The sequence below is a fragment of the Moschus berezovskii genome, chromosome 16, assembly GCF_049115385.1.
Source record: "Moschus berezovskii isolate FMDL1 chromosome 16, NW_MosBer_1.0, whole genome shotgun sequence".
Lineage (NCBI taxonomy): Eukaryota > Metazoa > Chordata > Mammalia > Artiodactyla > Moschidae > Moschus > Moschus berezovskii.
Window position 1 is genome coordinate 69486935 of NC_142475.1, and position 20502 is coordinate 69507436.

The 20502-nt window shown below is 42.7% G+C and overlaps 1 long non-coding RNA gene across 1 annotated transcript in view; it reads left to right on the forward strand.

Moving 5' to 3' along the window:
* The window catches only part of LOC148775274 (uncharacterized), a 44688-nt gene that overhangs the window by 9190 nt on the left and 14996 nt on the right, over positions 1 to 20502 (forward strand). The window contains exon 2 of the long non-coding RNA XR_016039264.1: positions 11348 to 11449. This is a non-coding gene — a long non-coding RNA (uncharacterized LOC148775274). The remainder of the gene's footprint in view (positions 1 to 11347; positions 11450 to 20502) is intronic.

A 20502-nucleotide genomic window follows, 5' to 3' on the forward strand; every position in this document is an offset into this window, starting at 1 on the left:
CCTTCCAATGAACACCCAGGATTGATCTCCTTTAGAATGGACTGGTTGGATCTCCTTGCAGTCCAAGGGACTCTCAAGAGTCTTCTCCAGCACCACAGTTCAAAAGCATCAATTCTTCGGCGATCAGCTTTCTTCACAGTCCAACTCTCATATCCATACATGACCACTGGAAAAACCATAGCCTAGACTAGACGGACCTTTGTTGGCAAAGTAATGTCTCTGCTTTTTAATTTGCTATCTAGGTTGCTCATAACTTTCCTTCCAAGGAGTAAGCGTCTTTTAATTCCATGGCTGCAATCAACATCCGCAGTGATTTTGGAGTCCCCAAAAATAAAGTCTTCCACTGTTTCCCCATCTATTTCCCATGGAGTGATGGGACCAGATGCCATGATCTTTGTTTTCTGAATGTTGAGCTTCAAGCCAGCTTTTCACTCTCCTCTTTCACTTTCATCAAGAGGCTTTTGAGTTCCTCTTCACTTTCTGCCATAAGGGTGGTGTCATCTGCATATCTGAGGTTATTGATATTTCTCCTGGCAATCTTGATTCCAGCTTGTGCTTCTTCCAGCCCAGCATTCCTCATGATGTACTCTGCATATAAGTTAAATAAGCAGGGTGACAATTTAACCAGGCAAAAAGGGAGGGGATTCTAGGAAAGTATGAATAAAGGGAAGAATCATGGTATGATAGACAAAAGGAAGTGAGTGACAAGAAACGAGGCTGCAGAAGACAATAGGGATCACATGGTGAAAAGCCTCAGATACCAGGTTAAAAGAGCTTAAATTTAACTTTAGAGGGAGAGACTTCCCTGGTGGCCTGGATCCACTTTGCAATGCAGGGGATTTGGGTTCAATCCCTGGCTTGGGAACTAAGTGAAAGTTGCTCAGTTGTGTCTGACTCTTTGTGACCCCCTGGACTATATAGTCCATGGGGTTCTCCAGACCTGAATACTGGAGTGGGTAGCCTTTCCCTCTTAAGGGATTTTCCCAACCCAGGGATTAAACTCAGGTCTCCTGCATTGCAGGCGGATTCTTTACCAGCTGAACCACAAGGGAAGCCCAAGAATACTAGACTGGGTATCCTATCCCTTCTCCAACGAATCTTCCTGACATAGTAATTGAACTGGAATCTCCTGCATTGCAAGTGGATTCTTTACCAGCTGAGCTAACAGGGAAGTCCTAGAGAACTAAGATATCCCATATTCCATGGAGCAACCAAGTCTGGCCCATGGGACTGGCCCATGCACCCCAGTGCGAAAGATCTTGCATGCCACCACTAAGACGGAATGTAGCCAAATAAGTAAGTAAATTATTTTTTAAAAACATCTTGAAAGCCATTGGATCATCTCTTTGGGGCGGGGGTGGGGGGGCATGGAATAGAGCATCATTCACGTTTGTGAGGATCAGCCTGGTTGATGTTTGTAGGATGAATATGGTGGTTCCTAACGACTGATACCCAGTGTGGTTTGTTTCACTGCAACTGTTATATTCTGCAGTGTAACCCAGCAGCCAGCGTACTTAAATGTAATCCCAAACTGTATTCCTTAAATCATCCCAAAGAGAATCTAATTTCTTAGCCCTAATTCTCATTCTCTTTGTTCTCAGTATCTCTACCCCCACCCTTCCGTTGCTCGAGTATCTTCTCTTCATGCCCTAATAGTCTCTCTGCGCTAAAGCTTGGGAAAGTATGATAAGCTTTCAGCAGTCATTTAGAACTCTTAAATCCCAATGGATAAATGTTATAAGGGCCCCCTACTCGGGAGCAGAGAAGATACTTGACTCTCTAACATCCTCCTGGATCACATCCTAAGTGAGTATTGGAGAATATGCCTTCCTTGGGGTCTGGCCTCCTACCCATCAAAAGATGGGACCTGAGGTTCTTTTTAAGTCTTGAAAGTCACACACTTTTCACGTTCTGACTCATGGTTTTTTGGTGGTAAAATTTTAAAACTTAGTGGGATAGATAGATACATGTTAACTAGTCTGTGCTGCTCAGACTAGTGCTCTGATTCATAACTTTGCCCTGATTCTTCATTTGTATGTTCACCCAGGCATCAGTGAAGGCTGGAACCCACCAGTTTATTAGTCCCACCCTGGCCTAATCTTTGCACATGCTGGCTGCATGTAGATTTCCAAAGAAACTCTGGATGATGAGCTAACATGAAGCAGCATTCCTAGGACAGGAATAAGACATACTTCTAAGAAGCAGTGGAAACCCTGCTTAGGTGCAGCGATGCACATCCGTGCTGACCACCAGGGCAAAGCTGCAGGAGGTAGACCCTCTTGGCAGGAAGCAGTCAGAGATGGAGTAGATAACTGGTGAGCCAAAATTTCATGAAGTGTATAAGATAAAGATGCACAGCAACAGCATGCACAAATTCAGAGCAGTCATGAAACAAAAAGCAGTGTGCATGCGTGCATTGCATGTCAGCTGAGGAACTGTAGGATTGGTGGCTTAGCAGAAAGACAGGCAGGAAGCTGGGGCTGGCAGAGCAAAACCAGGCCCAGGTTGTAGACCTGGGCTGCACAGCAGGTCTGCAACCTGATAAGGAGCCAGGGGCCTGGACGCTCATAGGAGTGACAAAGCTGTGAATCAGACTACTAATCTGAGAAGCACAGTAACAACTGGTCAGGGGAGATGGTAGGGTAGGAACCCATTAGGAAGGGCAGAAACAAATAGCTTTAAGCGCTGCAGAGAAAGGCCAGAAGAGCGGCTTGATGTTGCACCGGAAAGAAGGGGGCAGGGCAAGACGAACAACGTTGAGGTGCGGAACACCGAAAGGAAACCCCGGTGTTGTGGGTAATCCGCAGCCACAACCGGGACACTTCCTGTTTGCTTCTTTCTGGAACAGGAATTCATTCCCTGCTCAGTTTGGGAGTTATTGGTGGCAGAAGGCAAGAGGGTGAGTCTGCCAGAAGGAGGGAGTTTCCACAGAGAGATAAGAGAAAATCCTGATCATTTCATGTAAGGAGAGCAGATAATTACACAATGGACTCTTTGAAGCTCACACACCACACAAAAAGATACGTGATGTCTTTACAGGTGCACGTCAGCTTCATGACCCACTTTCAATGAAACAGACGCTTATCCAGGGTGGTTGCGGTTGGCCCTGAGCCAGTCAAGGTATCTTGTTTCAGCCTTGCATCCGATCCATGCTACACTCTGGAACACTGACTGCCTCAGCAAAGCAGAGCAGTCTGGAAGCATGACTCACCCCAAGACCAATAGCGGTACACAGACAGTGCCTCGAGACTTGGCCAGTGAAGTAATCTCCTTTCTGAGAGCTCAGGCTGTAGTTTGTTAGTTGGTGTAGTTGCTTAGCTGGGCAGTGATAGCAGTGTTGTTTGGGGTTTCTTCCTTCCTTCTTTTCTGAGTATGAAGATCATTTGTCCACCTGAGAAGCTTGGGGAAGAAACTTATCTCAAAGAGTAGAATACAGAAGTATGGGGCCAGGCTTAAGGCCTAGGCTTTCTGAGAAGATGACCAGGACTGGCTCAGTTGTTCAGAGGTCATTAGGTTCCTTAGTGAGAGGGAAGAGGGGCACTCTATCATTTGCTTACAGAGGAGCCTAAAGAGGGAAGGACTAGGAACTATGAAGAAGACTTGAGGGGAGGGGCTGGGGCCAAGGACCCTTCTCTCCTAGTTTCCTGCCACAGTCTCCTGGGGACCTCACCTCTTACCATGGTTTTATTTTTTTTATTTTTTATTTTAAAGTGCAGTATAGTTGATTAACAATTCCATGTTAGTTTCAGTTGTACAGCAAAGTGATTCAGTTATACATGTTTCTATTCTTTTTCAAATTCTTTTCCCATTTAGGTTATTACAGGGTATTGAGAAGAGTTCCCTGTGCTATGCAGTAGGCCATTGTTGTTACCTGTTTTAAATACAGCAGGGTAGACATGTCAAACTCAAATTCCTAATCTATACTTCCGCCTTGCCTTCCACTCTGCTCTTTCTGCCTGGTAACCAAAAAATTCATCCTCTAAGTCAGTAAGTCTGTTTTGGTTTTGTAAATAAGTTCATTTATATAATTTTTTAAGATTCCACACATAAGCAAAATCATACAATATTTTTCTTTCTCTGTCTGATTTACTTCACTTAGTATGACACTCTCTAGGTCCATCCATGTTGCTGCAAATGGCGTTATTTCATTCTTTTTAATATTTTAATAATATCCTATTGTATATATGTAACACATCTTCATTATCCATTTATCTGTTGGTGAACATTTAAGTTCCTTTGATGACTTGGCTTTTGTAAACAGCACTGCAGTAAATATTGGGGTGCATGTATCCTTTCGAACCGTGTTTTTCTCCAGATATCTGACTAGGAGTGGGATTGCTGTATCATACGGTAGCTCTATTTTTAGTTTCTTAAGGAACCCCCATACCATTCTCTATCGTGGCTGTACCACTTTACATTCCTACCAACAGTGTGAAAGTGTCCCTTTTTCTCTACACTCTTTCCAGTATTTACTATTGTTTATAGAATTCTTGATGATGGCCATTCTGACTAGTGTGAGGTGATATCTCATTGTAGCTCTGATTTCCATTTCTCTAATTAGTGATGCTGACATCTTTTCATGTGTCTCTTGGCCATCTATATTTTTTCTTTTGAGACATGTCTTTTTAGGTCTTCTGCCCAGTTTTTGATTGGGTTGTTTGTTTGGGGTTTTTTTGTATTGAACCACATGTGTGCTAAGTCGCTTCAGTTGTGTTGGACTTTTTGCAACCCCATGGACTGTAGCCCGCCAAGCACCTCTGTCTATGGGATTTTTCAGGCAAGAATACTGGAGTGGCTTGCCATTTCCTTCTCCAGGGGATCTTCATAACCCAGGGATTGAACCCATGTCTCCTGTGTCTCCTGCATTGCAGATGGATTCTTTACCCATTGAGCCATTCAGCTGTTTGTAAATTTGGGAGATTAACTCCTTTTTGGTCTCAATATTTGCAAATATTTTCTCCCATTCTGTGAGTTGCCTTTTTGTTTTGTTTGTGATTTATTTGTTTTGTTTATTTTTATTTGTTAATTTTTGTTATTTCCATGACTCTAGGAGATGGATCAAAAAAGATATTGCTGTGATTTATGTCAAAGGGTCTTCCCTCTATTTTTTCCTCTAAGAGTTTTATAGTATCTAGTCTTATATTTTTCTTTAATCCATTTTGACTTTATTTTTGTGTAAGGTGTTAAAGAATGTTCTAATTTCATTTTTTTACATGTAGTTGTCCAGTTTTCCCAGCACCATTTATTGACGAGACTATCTTTTCTCCATTATATATTCTTGCCTCCTTTTTTGTAGATTAATTGACCATAGGTGCATAGGTTTATTTCTAGGCTTTCTGTCCTGTTCCATTGATCTATATTTCTATTCTTGTACTAGTACCATACTGTTTTGATAACTGTAGATTTGCAATATAGTCTTAATTCAGGGAGCCTGATTCCTCTAGGTCCATTTTTCCCCCCTCAAGTTTGCTTTGGCATTTGGGATCTTCTATGTCTCCATACAAATTTTAAGACTTTTTTTTTGTTCTAATTCTGTGAAAAGTGCCATTGATAATATGATAGGGATAGCATCAAATCTGTAGATTGTCTTGGGTAGTATACTCATTTTGACAATATTGATTCTTCCAATCCAAGAACATGGTATATCTTTCCATCTGTTTATGTCATCTTCACTTTCTTTCACCAGCATCTTGTAGTTTTTGGAGTACAGATCTCTTGCTTCCTCAGGAAGGTTATTCCTAGGTATTTTATTATTTTTGATGGAATGGTAAAAGAGAACGTTTCTTTAATTTCTCTGTCTGATCTTTTGTTATTAGTGTATATAAATGAAATAGATTTCTATGTATCCCACAGCTTTAAATGCCATCTGTATGTTGATAACCCCCATATCCTTTCCTCCAGATCAAACTTCCCCTTCCAAGTCCCAGGTGTGTCTTCTGGCTTCCCACTGGACTCCCCCTTCTGTCTGTCTCACACACAGCTGAAAATTAATTCTAAACCTGAATGCATTTCTGCTCTTTCGCGCAAGTGCATTCTCCCCTCAGATTTCCCCGTGATGGTGTCATTAACTAAGACTTTCAGTCGAGAAATCTAAGTCATACTTGCTTCCCCTTTTGCTCACTTCTCAGACAGAATCCAACAGGAAGTCATGTTGATTCAACCACCAAGAGGATGGAGAAACCCTGCTTTCTCTTCTGTGTCCTATGACCTAGTCTCCATGCACTTTGAAACAAGGATGACTTGGAATTTCAAACATTTCACGTTATTCTCCCATTTCAGTGGCTTCATTATTTCACATAGAATTATATGAAAGCTCTCTGCAGCCTTCCCTCCTGCCACTAACCATATCTCACTTCTTGTCTGGTATTCTTCTGCCCTTTGCTTACTATCCGTCAGCAACTCTGATTTTCTTTCTGTTTCTTCAACATACCTCCCCCAGGGAGTTTGCATGTGCTGTTCTTTCTGGCTGTAACATTCTCCCTTCCTTCGACTGCTTACATGATTACTGTCTTCTCATTTTCTTTTTTTTCCTAATTCACATCACCTCCTCAGAAAGGCCTTCCCTGAATGGTCACTCTCCCCTATTATTCTGTCTCTGCCTCCTGAGCTTTTCATTCAAGGAACATTTCACAATTTGTGATAATGCTTTCTTTTTTAAATTAATTTTTATAGGAATATAGTTGCTTTATGGCTTCCCTGGCAGCTCAGATAGTAAAATATCTGCCTGTGATGCAGAGAACCTGGGTTCAATCCTTGGGTCAGGAAGATCCCCTGGAGAAAGAAATGGCTACCCACTCTAGTATTCCTCCTGGGAAATCCCATGGTCGGAGGAGCCTGGCAGGATATAATCCATGGGGTTGCAAAGAGTCGGACACAACTGAGTGACTAACGCTTATAGTTGCTTTACAATATTGTGTTTGTTTCTACTGTACAGTGAAGTGATCAACTATACATATACATATATACCATGATCTAAGTTTTCTGGATGTTAAGTTTAAGCCAGCTTTTTTACTCTCGTCTTTCACTTTCGTCAAGAGGCTCTTTAGTTCCTCTTCACTTTCTGCCATAAGGGTGGTATCATCTGCATATCTAAGGTTATTGATATTTCTCCTGGCAATCTTGGTTCCAGCTGTACTTCATCCAACCCAGCATTTCACATGATGTACTCTGCATATAAGTTAAATAAACAAGGTGACAATATACAGCCTTGACATACTCTTTCCCAATTTGGAACCAATCTGTTGTTCCATGTCCAGTTCTAACTGTTGCTTCCTGACCTGCATGCAGATTTCTCAGGAGGCAGGTCGGGTGGTCTGGTATTCCCATCTCTTTCAGAATTTTCCACAGTTTATTGTGATCCACACAGTCAAAGGCTTTGGCATAGTCAATAAAGCAGAAGTAGATGTTTTTCTGGAACTCTCTTGCTTTTTCCATGATCCAGTGGATGTTGGCAATTTGATCTCTGGTTCCTCTGCCTTTTCCAAATCCAGCTTGAACCTCTGGAACTTCACAGTTCATGTACTGTTGAAGCCTGGCTTGGAGAATTTTGAGCATTATTTTGCTCACGTGTGAGATGAGTGCAATTGTGCAGTAGTTTGAACATTCTTTGGCATTGTCTTTCTTTGGGATTGGAATGAAAACTGACCTTTTCCAGTCCTGTGGCCACTGCTGAGTTTTCCAAATTTGCTGACATATTGAGTGCAGCACTTTCACCGCATCATCTTTTAGGATTTGAAATAGCTCAACTGGAATTCCATCACCTCCACTAGTTTTGTTCGTCGTGATGCTTCCTAAGGCCCACTTGACTTCGCATTCCAGGATGTCTGGCTCTAGGTGAGTGATCACACCATCGTGGTTATCTGGGTCATGAAGATCTTTTTTGTATAGTTTTTCTGGGCTTCCCTGGTGGCTCAGAGGTTAAAGCGTCTGCCTCCAATGCGGTAGACCCGGGTTCGATCCCTGGGTTGGGAAGATCCCCTGGAGAAGGAAATGGTAACCCACTCCAGTATTCTTGCCTTGAGAATCCCATGGATGGAGAAGCCTGGTAGGCTACAGTCCACAGGGTCCCAAAGAGTCAGACACGACTGAGCGACTTCACTTTCACTTTCTGTGTATTCTTGCCATCTCTTCTTAATATCTTCTGCAAGGTCCATCCCATTTCTGTCCTTTATTGTGCCCATTTTTGCATGAAATGTTCCCTTGGTATCTCTAATTTTCTTGAAGAGATCTCTAGTCTTTCCCATTCTGTTTTCCTCTATTTCTTTGCATTGATCACGGAGGAAGGCTTTCTTATCTCTCCTTGCTATTCTTTGGAAGTCTGTATTCAAATGGGTATATCTTTCCTTTTCTCCTTTGCCTTTAGCTTTCTTTTCTGTTATAGATGTTTTGGTCGTTGTATCATTGTTATCAAATGGAGTCAGTGAAGCCCTATCAGAGCAATGGACTTCTAATCAGCTAACTCGATTGTAATATAGTGAGATGGGAAAAATTATTATATAACAAATGTACCCTTTCTTATGGATACAGTCCCAGGAAGCCTGTAAAGAAAAAGCAGTACTTCCCTGGGAGGGTATAGGTGCTTTGAAGTCTTCTGAGGAAAGAAGAGTCAAAAGAGATTTATTTGCAATTGAGGTGAGGCAGAGGGAGAAGGGAGGGAAAGGGAGAGAAGGGAAATGAACTTGAGCAAAAGTCATGTTTTCTGGAGTACGATGAACTAAGCAAGGTGACTTGGTGACCTCATACACCTTCAGGAAATTTTACAAAATCTCAAAAGCTCGACGTGATGGCATTTCTTATGAAAACCAGTAAAGTAGCCAAATTCTGCATCATGGTTTTTGTGGGAAATAGAGACAATGAGTTCTGATGCTGGGGCCTGAGTCAGAGGAGATCTGGAGGCCTTAAGTGGGTGAGAGTCCCCAGAAACCCTGGGGACTTCCCCACCCTCTGAAAATGAGAGGCTTTGAAAAAAATTTCCCCTGGAGCATAGGGATAGAGAGGCCTTTAGATAAAATCAGCATGACGGCAACTTTCATGGTCACAGGCTCATAATCTAATATTCTAGGGGTATTAACCCATGACTTATTTACATAAACACTACCTCCATTTGTAAGAAAGACAAGTAATGCTTGAGGCAGTATAACACAATGACACAATGTTTATGAGCACAGGCTCTGGGGTCAAATGCCTCCGTCTAATTCTTGGTTTCACTTTTTGCCAACTATGTGATCTTGGGTACTTTCTGTGCCTTGGTTTCTTCATTTGAAAAGTGGAAGAAATAAAAATACATAGTGACCAGAGGGTTTAACAAAACCTATTATCCCTCTGTGAGACTTAAACATTAGTTGACTCTCCAACCGATGAAAGTAGAAATGTCAACTGTGTTATTAGACATTGTTCTTCATGGTAACAATGAAGCCTGAATGGTAAATTGCATCTGGACTGGGATGAAGTAGAAAAAAAATCTATGAATGTCTGATGGGCATTTATGGGCATGCCAAACTCTGGGCTTCCCTGAGTATGGCAACCCTTAAAACTAGGCTTGACTTTTCAGGATCCTTGTGGTTCTGTCTATAAAAATCCTAAAGGAGATATCATCCAGGAATCATGCTCCTTGGTATTTACCAAAATGAACTGAATGCATGCTGTGGCTGCTACTAAGTTGCTTCAGTCATGTCCGACTCTGTGCAACCCCATAGACGGCAGCCCACCAGGCTCTCCCGTCCCTGGGATTCTCCAGGCAAGAACACTGGAGTGGTTCAGTTCAGTTCAGTCGCTCAGTCATGTCCAACTCTTTGTGACCCCATGAATCATAGCACGCCGGGCCTCCCTGTCCATCACCAACTCCCAGAGTTCACACAAACTCATATCCATCGAGTCGGTGATGCCATCCAGCCATCTCATTCTCTGTCGTCCCCTTCTCCTCCTGCCCCCAATCCCTCCCAGCATCAGAGTCTTTTCCAGTGAGTCAACTCTTCGCATGAGGTGGCCAAAGTATTGGAGTTTCAGTTTTAGCATCAGTCCTTCCAATGAACACCCAGGATTGATCTCCTCTAGAATGGACTGGTTGGATCTTCTTGCAGGTTAGGCCCACCCAAAAACCTATACATCTTATTCATAACTGCAAAAACTTGAAAACAACCAAATGCTTCAGTAGGTGAATGGGTAGACACACTGTGGTACATCCATGCTGTGGAATGTTGCTGCTGCTGCTAAGTCACTTCAGTCGTGTCCAACTCTGTGCGACCCCATAGACGGAAGCCCACCAGGCTCCCCCGTCCGTGGGATTCTCCAGGCAAGAACACTGGAGTGGGTTGCCATTTCCTTCTCCAATGTGTGAAAGTGAAAAGTGAAAGTGAAGTCGCTCAGTCGTGTCCGATCCTTAGCGACCCCACGGACTACAGCCAACCAGGCTCCTCCATCCACGGGATTTTCTAGGCAATAGTACTGGAGTGGCTGTGGAATGTTCAGTTCAGTTCAGTTCAGTCGCTCAGTCGTGTCCGATTCTCCGCAACCCCATGAATCACAGCATGCCAGGCCTCCCGTTACTCAGCAATAAAAAGAAATGAGCTATTAAACCAGGTGAAGACATTGAGGGATGTTCAAAGCATATTGCTAAATGAAAGAAGGCTGAAAAGGCTACATATTATATGATTGCAACTACATGACACTATGGAAAAGGCAAAATGGAGAGAATGAAAATATCGGTGGTTGCCAGGCATCTGAAGGATGAAGAAGTGGAATACATGGGGGTTTTAAGATAGTTAAACTACTCTGTATGAGGTTACCATGATGGATGTATGACATTATGCATTTGTCAAAACCAGTGAATGTACTCCCAGAGTGAACCCTGATAATATACTAGGACTTTAGTTAATAACAATGTGTCTTCATTTATTCATCAAGTGTAACGAATGGACCACACTAATGTAAGATGTTAACAGTAAGGGAAACTATGTGCGTATGGGGTTCCTTAGTGGCTCTGCTGGTATAGTCTGCCTGCATTGCAGGAGACCCAGGTTTAGGAGGAAATGGCAACCCACTCCAGTATTCTTGCTTGGGAAATCCCATGGACACATGAGCCTGGCAGGCTACAGTCCAAGGGGTCGCTAGAGTTGGACACGACTTAGGGACTAAACCTACCTACCTCCCTATGTGTATATAGGACTGAGTATATGTGAACTCTGTACTTTCCTCTCAATTTTTCTGACACTTAAAACTGTTCTAAAATATGTCTATTAATTAAAAGTGGGTAGAGCCCTGCCAGAGGTATTGTCTCTGGTGAAGAATGAGGCTTCTAAGACAAGCAGATCTTGCACTGAACCCACGTGGGACTCTTTCTTGCCCCCAGGTTGTTGGACTGTTTCAAGAACTGCCCTGAAAGAGAAGTGTCTGAAGCGCCCAGCTGGTGAACTTTGTCCTCTCCTGTATACACTGGTGGGCCAAACACTTGGTGAGTTGGAGAGTTTGGTTGAAGTAAGAAGATCATCTCTTGGGGAGCTCTTCTCTATCTCATAGAATTGCTGTGAGAATTAAATGAGCTAAAAAAAAAAAAAGAATTAAATGAGCTAACATTAGCAAACCAGAGAAGGCAATGGCAAGCCACACCAGTACTCTTGACTAGAAAATCCCATGGACGGAAGGAGCCTGGTGGGCCGCAGTCCATGGGGTCGCTACTAGTTGGACACGACTGAGCGACTTCACTTTCACTTTTCACTTTCATGCATTGGAGAAGAAAATGGCAACCCACTCCAGTGTTCTTGCCTGGAGAATCCCAGGGATGGCGGAACCTCGTGGGCTGCCATCTATGGGGTCGCACACAACTGAAGCGACTTAGCAGCAGCAGCAGCAACATCACCAAAATATTCAGAACAAGGCTTGAGACAGGTAAATGCTATATGATTGTTAGTTATAAATGTTACAAGGAATGAGTGGCTACAGTTTAACATTGTAATCATTCAGTTCAGTTCAGTCTCTAAATTATGAGTGACATGCCATCTGCAACGTCAGATCAATACACAGTGTATATATATTGATGAATCCATAGATACATATATGCATATAATTATATCCACAGTGGCTCAGTGGTAAAGAATCCACCTGCAATGCAGGACATGCATGAGTTGTGGGTTTGAACCCTGGGTTGGGAAGATCCCCTGGAGAAGGGCATGGCAACCCACTCCAGTATTCTTGCCTGGAGAATCCCATGGACAGAGGAACCTGGAGGGCTATGGTCCATGGCTTTACAAAAGAGTCAGACCTGATTTAGCGACGAAACAATAAGACATATGACTAAATTAGTCCAAACAGAGCCAGTCCTGAGATCTTTGTTGGGATTACTGAGAAATAAGCTCTTTCTCCTCTTAGAAAGAGGTAGGAAGTTATGCCTGGGCATGGAGTCAGCCTGAGAATGAAGTCAGACCCAAGGGAGAAAGAAAGAGGCTAGCTTTTGACAGGGAGGGTCAAACTACTGAATTCATTCATGTTTGAAGTTTTCTACCCTGAAACCATTCAGTTTTCTAGGTGAATAACATGTTTTTGCTTTCTTGTCCCTGCAGCTGAAGGCAGACAAATGAATAGTGCTTTCTTTCTCTATAAATCCCACCCTCTTGGGCATTAATATAAAAACCTGGGGTCCCCAAAGTGATGCACTAGCAGGGCTCCCTAGAACCTTGTGATCGCTTAACTTTCCACTACAGTGTTGCGGGAAGAGCTCAGATGAGTCACAGGGTAGAGGCATGGATTGAGTTCCTGGTCCTGGGGCCAGACCCTCCATACCTCCACACCTGGCACTTAAACATATTTGACAGCACATCCTGTCCTGTCTCTTCCCTCTCCCTCCTGGCCCGTGTTTCTGTCTGAGTGCTCTGCCAGCAATCTGATGCAACTTCTTGAACTCTTAAAACTGCAGGGGAATTTGAGGGCCATTCAGGCATACAGTTCTTAAGTAGAGCAGAGCAGGTGGAATTTCTGGCACCCTACCAGACTTATTTTGAACTACCAGACTGGTTTGAAACTGGGAAAGAAGTACGTCAAGGCTGTATATTGTCACCCTACTTATTTAACTTATATGCAGAGCATATCATGCAAAATGCTGGGGTGGATGAAGCACAGGCTGGAATCAAGATTGCCAGGAGAATTATCAACAACCTCAGATATGCAGATGATCCCACCCTAATGACAAAAAGCAAAGAGGAACTAAAGAGCCTCTTCATGAAAGAAGATAGTGAAAAAACTGGCTTAAAACTCAACATTCAAAAAATGAAGATTATGGCATCCATCACTTCATGGCAAACAGATGGGGAAACAATGGAAACAGTTGGAGACTTTATTTTGGGGGGCTCCAAAATCTCTGCAGATGGTGACTGCAGCCATGAAATTAAAAGATGCTTGTCCCTTGGAAGAAAAGCTATGACAAACCTAGACTTGATTGCCATTTGTGCTTCATCCAGCCTGGCGTTTCTCATGATGTGCTCTGCATATAAGTAAAATAAGCAGGGTGACAAAATACAGCCTTGACATACTCCTTTCCCAGTTTTGAACCAGTGTGGTAGTTCAAAATAAGTCTGTTAGGGTTCCAGAAATTGTACATGAGGCAGTGATCAAGACCATCCCCAAGAAAAAGAAATGTGAAAAGGCAAAATGGTTGTCTGAGGAGGCCTTAAAGATAGCTGAGAAAAGAACAGAAGCTAAAGGCAAAGGAGAAAAGGAAAGATATACCCATTTGAATACAGAGTTCCAAAGAATAACAAGGAGAGATAAGAAAGCCTTCCTCCGTGATCAATGCAAAGAAATAGAGGAAAACAGTAGAATGGGAAAGATTAGAGATCTCTTCAAGAAAATTAGAGATACCAAGGGAACATCTCATGCAAAAATGGGCACAATAAAGGACAGAAATGGGATGGACCTTACAGAATCAGAAGATATTAAGAAGAGATGGCAAGAATACACAGAAAAACTATACAAAAAAGATCTTCATGACCCAGATAACCACGGTGGTGTGATCACTCACCTAGAGCCAGACATCCTGGAATGCAAAGTCAAGTGGGCCTTAGGAAGCATCATGACGAACAAAGCTAGTGGAGGTGATGGAATTCCAGTTGAGCTATTTCAAATCCTAAAAGATGATGCAGTGAAAGTGCTGTACTCAATATGTCAGCAAATTTGGAAAACTCAGCAGTGGCCACAGGACTGGAAAAGGTCGGTTTTCATTCCAATCCCAAAGAAAGACAATGCCAAAGAATGTTCAAACTACCGCACAATTGTACTCATCTCACACGTTAGCAAAATAATGCTCAAAATTCTCCAAGCCAGGCTTCAACAGTACATGAACTGTGAAGTTCCAGATGTTCATGCTGGATTTAGAAAAGGCAGAGGAACCAGAGATCAACTGCCAATATCCGCTGGATCATGGAAAAAGCAAGAGAGTTCCAGAAAAACATCTACTTCTGCTTTATTGACTATGCCAAAGCCTTTGACTGTGTGGATCACAATAAACTGTGGAAAATTCTGAAAGAGATGGGAATACCAGACCACCCGACCTGCCTCTTGAGAAACCTGTATGCAGGTCAGGAAGCAACAGTTAGAACTGGACATGGAACAACAGATTGGTTCCAAACTGGGAAAGAGTATGTCAAGGCTGTATATTGTCACCCTGCTTATTTAACTTATATGCAGAGTACATCATGAGAAACGCTGGGTTGAACGAAACACAAGTTGGAATCAAGATTGTCAGGAGAAATATCAATAACCTTAGATATGCAGATATACCACCCTTATGGCAGAAAGCGAAGAGGAACTAAAGAGCCTCTTGATGAAAGTGAAAGAGGGGAGTGACAAAGCTGGCTTAAAACTTAACATTCAGAAAACTCAGATCATGGCATCTGGTCCCATCACTTCATGACAAATAGATGGGGAAACAATGGAAACAGTTGGAGACTTTATTTTGGGGGCCTCCAAAATCACTGCAGAGGTGACTGCAGCCATGATATTAAAAGACGCTTGCTCCTTGAAAGAAAAGCTATGACCAACCTAGACCACTTATTAAAAAACAGAGACATTACTTTGCCAACAAAGATCCATCTAGTCCAAGCTATGGCTTTTCCAGTAGTTATGTATAGATGTGAGAGTTGGACTGTAAAGAAAGCTGAGCACTGAAGAATTGATGCTTTTGAATTGTGGTGTTGGAGAAGACTCTTGAGAGTCCCTTGGACTGCAAGGAGATCCAACTAGTTCATCCGAAAGGAAATCAGTCCTGAATATTCATTGGAAGGACTGATGCTGAAGCTGAAACTCCCATACTTTGGCCACCTGATATGAAGAACTGACTCATTGGAAAAGACTGAAGGTAGGAGTAGAAGGGGACGACAGAGGATGAGATGGTTGGATGGTATCACTGACTCGATGGACATAATTTTGAGTAAGCTCCAGGAGTTGGTGGTGGACATGGAAGCCTGGTGTACTGCAGTCCCTGGGGTTGCAAAGAATTGGACACAACTGAGTAACTGAACTGAACTGAATGACCAAAACATCACCAGACATGTGTCTCTAAATATCTTTGTTTAGTCTATTATGTTGTTGTTTCCACTTTATTTTCCTTTCAGTATGGCCAACAAAATAGCAGAGAGAGCAGAAGCAATTTATTGCTCATTTAGCGGGAATAGTCAAGGCTATGGTTTTTCCCGTGGTCATGTATGGATGTGAGAGTTGGACTGTGAAGAAAGCTGATCGCTGAAGAATTGATGCTTTTGAACTGTGGTGTTGGAGAACACTCTTGAGAGTCCCTTGGACTGCAAGGAGATCCAACCAGTCCATTCTAAAGGAGATCAATCCTGGGTGTTCATTGGAGGGACTGATGCTAAAGCTGAAGCTCCAATACTTTGGCCACCTCATGCGACGAGTTGACTCACTGGAAAGGACTCTGATGCTGGGAAAGATTGGGGGCGGGAGGAGAAGGAGATGACAGAGAATGAGATGGCTGGATGGCATCACTGACTTGATGGACATGAGTTTGAGTGAACTCCGGGAGTTGGTGATGGACAGGGAGGCCTGGTGTGCTGTGATTCATGGGGTCGCGGAGAGTCGGACACGACTGAGCGACTGAACTGAACTGATACTTTTCTCATAAATCTCAAGCTTGTCAACCCAGGAGTCATTACTATCCAGTTGCTCTACTCTGTCATCAAATGTCTATTAGTTTTGACTAGAAGGACACTTTATTTACAATGCCTGTCTTTGTTAGTGTTTAGCCCAAGTTGTGGTTGGCAAATTGACAACAGGTTTCATCTTTCATTCTTAAACTAATATTTTCAGATTTGCCATGTGATGTAATTTAGGTCAGAGCTATCAGTTTTCTGTGAGATATTGTATTCACTGGGTTTTAGTTCAACTCAACTCTAAAATATATTGAGTGCCTAATGTTTACAAGGTACCATGAGAGGTAACAGGGGATATACAAACGTGAGCAGGGATTTGTCATCAGCCTCAAAAAAAAAATCAAGTGGAACAGATAAGACATGAACCTAGTAACTACAGCATAGTAGAACATAACTGCTGTAATAAAGAAGAAGATGAAAATATTGTGCTGTGGGATTTTTTTTTGAAGTATTAAACATTAGTTCTTTTTTTATATAATGTTGTGCAACCATCACCACAATCTAATTTATTTTATTTTGGTTGCACTGCATGGCACACGGGATCTTAGTTCCCTGACCAGGGATCAAACGCTTGCCCCCTGGAATGGAAACTTAAAGTCTTAACCACTGGAATGCCAGGGAAGTCCCTGCTGTGGGATTTTGAGAGAAAAGATATATCATATCCAGTTGGGAAGACTGAGAGATGACATTTGAGTAGGTCTTTGAAGGCTGAGGAAAATTTTGAGAAATTGGGGTCATGAAAGTGTTAGATGCTCAGTCATGTCTGACTCTTTGCAACCCCATGAACTGTAGCCTGGCAGGCTCCTCTGTCCATGGGATTTTCTAGGCACGAATACTCCCCATGGACAGAGGAGCTTGGTGGGTTACAGTCCATGGGATCACGAAGAGTCAGACATGACTGAAGTGGCTTAGCACAGCCATTCCCTTCTTCAGGCGATCTTCTTCACTCAGGGATGAAACCGGGGTCTCCTGCATTGCAGGCAGATTCTTTACCTTCCTAGTCACCAGGGAAGCACTGTGGGGAGAGTATTAAAGACACGAGGCCAACAGAAGCAAGAGTTTGGAAGTAAAAAGGTGAGGGATGGAATCACAAATCAGCAAAGTATTCTTTTTTGGCAGAAGCACAGATGGGAGAGGATTTGGGGTGACGAAGCTGGAAAGGTAGGGCATATTTGAAGAAGCTGCAAATTTGCCTTAAAATAGTAAAAATAGTTGAGGCTAGAAAACCTTTCAGTCTTGAAATTATAAGCCGTTTCAACGTCTCGGGTAGAGACTGGAATTTACCTTTGGGGCCAAATTGCTAAATCAGTTTTTGTAAACATAATTTAAATGGGCCTTTTAATCCTGTAGATATGAGGGCAAGTAAGTACTCACTGTTTTTCTTAAAGAAGGCCAAAATGGGATGAAGTAACCCAAATGCAAATGCTTTGAACAGTCTATTTAGTCATGTAAATTGGGTGTATCTTAAGCTCAATTATGCTCTTACAGGGTTATAATTTTTTTTTTTCTCAATATAGATTTAGAATTTCTTATGTCTGAAAATTGCTGGTTGTTCATGGGAGATTCGTCAATGGATTCTCACCCAAGCATTTATTTACAGGAGATCAGGAATGAAAACCAGGCTGTAGTAGGGGTTTCTCAAGGACCATACTACTCTGCACCACATGATGGAGGAAAAAAGGCTATAAAGGAATTGTATTTGCCTTGTGGTAGTGCTTCCAGGCTGGATTCTTGGTGGCCACATATAGTGTTGCATAGAACTGGACAGTCTAATTTTAGTAAACATGGTGTGGGAAGGTAGGACCTGCCGAGCTAGGTGAGCCTAACTAATGCTTAAAAGTGAGGTTCCCAGGTAAGGGGTGAGGGGGTCTCCTTAGCATTGCTCATCTTGGGAAGACAGTCCACCCAAATCTGGAAGCAAGGGCATTGAGAACAGTGTTTTTCCCTCTAGGCCTGGCACATTGCTGAGTCTGGACTTCCTAGCAGGGACATTATGGGGGCGTTTGTGGTGGAGTGAGTTGAGCCTTCCGAATGGAGGTGGAAGCTATTTAACGACTCTGGGGTCATGTTTTAGTCTGTGAGCTCTAAGAACAGTAGTTTTTCTTTCATTTAAAAAAAATCATTTATTTATTATTAATTTATTTGGCTGCGCCAGGTCTTAGTTGTGTCATGAGAGATCTTTAGTTTCAGTATGCAAACTCTCCGTTGAGGCATGTGGGATCTAGTTCCCTGACCAGTGGTGGAACCCAGGCCCCCTGCATTGGGAGCTTGGAATCTTAGTCACAGGACCACCAGGGAAGTCCCAAGAGTAGTTAACTTCTCAGTAGTGGTTTGACATTGTTTTCTGTGTCATGCTTGTGATACAGGATTCCCTGGTGGCTCAGATGGTAAAGAATCTGCCTGTAATGCAGAAGACCTGGGTTTGATCCCTGGGTTGGGAAGATCCCCTGGAGAAGGGCGTGGCAACCCACTCCAGTATTCTTGCCTGAGAAATCTCATGGACGGAGGAGCCTGGTGGGCTATAGTCCGTGGGGTCACAAAAGAGCCAGACACGAATGAGTGACTAACACACATGCTTGTGATACCCTCAAGCATTGAAAACAATTCTGTTAAAAAGTTATAGCCTGGCCTTAGGTGTGCTGTAAAGAGTTAAGGAGCATCTTCAAGGGTTTCCCTCAGCTTCCCAGGTGGTGCAGTAGTAAAGAATCCGCCTTCTAATGCAGGAGACACAGAAGACAGAGGCTTGATCTTGGATCAGGAAGATTCCCCTGGAGTAGGAAATGGTAACCCATTCCAGTATTCTTGCCTGGAAAATTCCATGGACAGAGGAGTTTGGTGAGCTACAGTCCGTGGGGGTCTCGCAAAAGAGTCTGACATGACTATGCACAGCTTACACACTACCCAGGGTTTAGAGTGAGAAGCTAGGACCTGCAGCATTCTTCCTTGAAGGTCTGCAAGGATCTGAGTGGTGGCATCAGCAGGAGACAACCCAACCTCCTCTTAAAGTTCAAGGGTAGCAGTGGCAGCAGCCACGTGGAGGGCAGTGAAGTCAGCCAGCCAGACGGAAGAACCAGAAGGACCGGCTCCACATCACACATGAGGCAGCGCCCTGGGAAACTCTGAAAAATACCCTGGGAAGATAATGAGAGAACCCAACCGAAGGACATTCCACAGACTGTGAGCCTGTGCTCAAGAATGTGAAGTTCATAAAAGACACAGAGAGACTGAGAAGTCTTTCTGGAGTAAAGAAGACAGGAGACTCGACAACCAAATAAAATGTGTGATCCGGGGTTGACCCCTGGATGCACGAAATAAACGCCATTGAGGACATTTAATTATTGGTATATTTGGTAAAATTTGAATATGGGATGTGTTTTGGATAATAGTAGTGTGTCTCTATTGCTAATTTCCTGAGTTTGATTGCTGAGTTGTGGTTATGTAAGAGAATGTTCTTGTCCTTAGGAGGTATTTTGGTATTTAGTTGTCTAGGATAAATGACCAGGTATTTGGAAGTGAAAGGTCGTGGTGTCTGCAACTTATCTCAAATGGTTTAATCAAAAGATAATAGTACTAATCATGCATATATGTGCATGTGTGTGTATATAGAAAGGGGGTGGAAAGACACACCGAAGAGAATTAATTTCATGAGTGAGCTCAGTATTACATACTTAGTATATAATAATTTATTATCAGAAGCATGACTTTTTTTCCCCCTTCCATTGCTCAGTCCTGTCCGACTCTTTGCAGCACCATGGACTGTAGCCCGCCAGGCTCCTCTGTCCATGGAATTCTCCAGGCAAGAATACTGGAGTGAGTAGCCATTCCCTTCTCCGGGTGATCTTCCTGACCCAGGGATCGAACGAACCCTGGCAGCTTATTTACTGTCTGAGCCACCAGTGACTTTATTTAGGTGTATCAAATAGTATATCTTGGTAAGGTCTGGGACATTCAGGTGACCTTATTTTGTAATCATATCTTGGTAAAGCTTGAGATATACACATTGTATATTTTAAATATTTAATGCTATGTTTATAGTGCACTTTGATAAGCATGCACACCACATAATAATGTATCCCTTTTCTTATAGCATGTAACACTGATTCAGTGCTAGAGCGTTCTAATTGCTTCATTTTATGTTATGATGGAGAACAAGTGTACTGATGGGCATGGTTGGTTCACTTGCTACTCTGAAAATATTGACTTAACTCATTTTTGCATCCTTAACATCTACTATGTTCCTAATAATGGTGGTTAACAGGTGAATTAATGAAATGAATTGAATGGATGTATAAATAGCACTTAAAGGAGCAATGAACTTCTACCACTTTATGAGAGACACAACACGGACAAA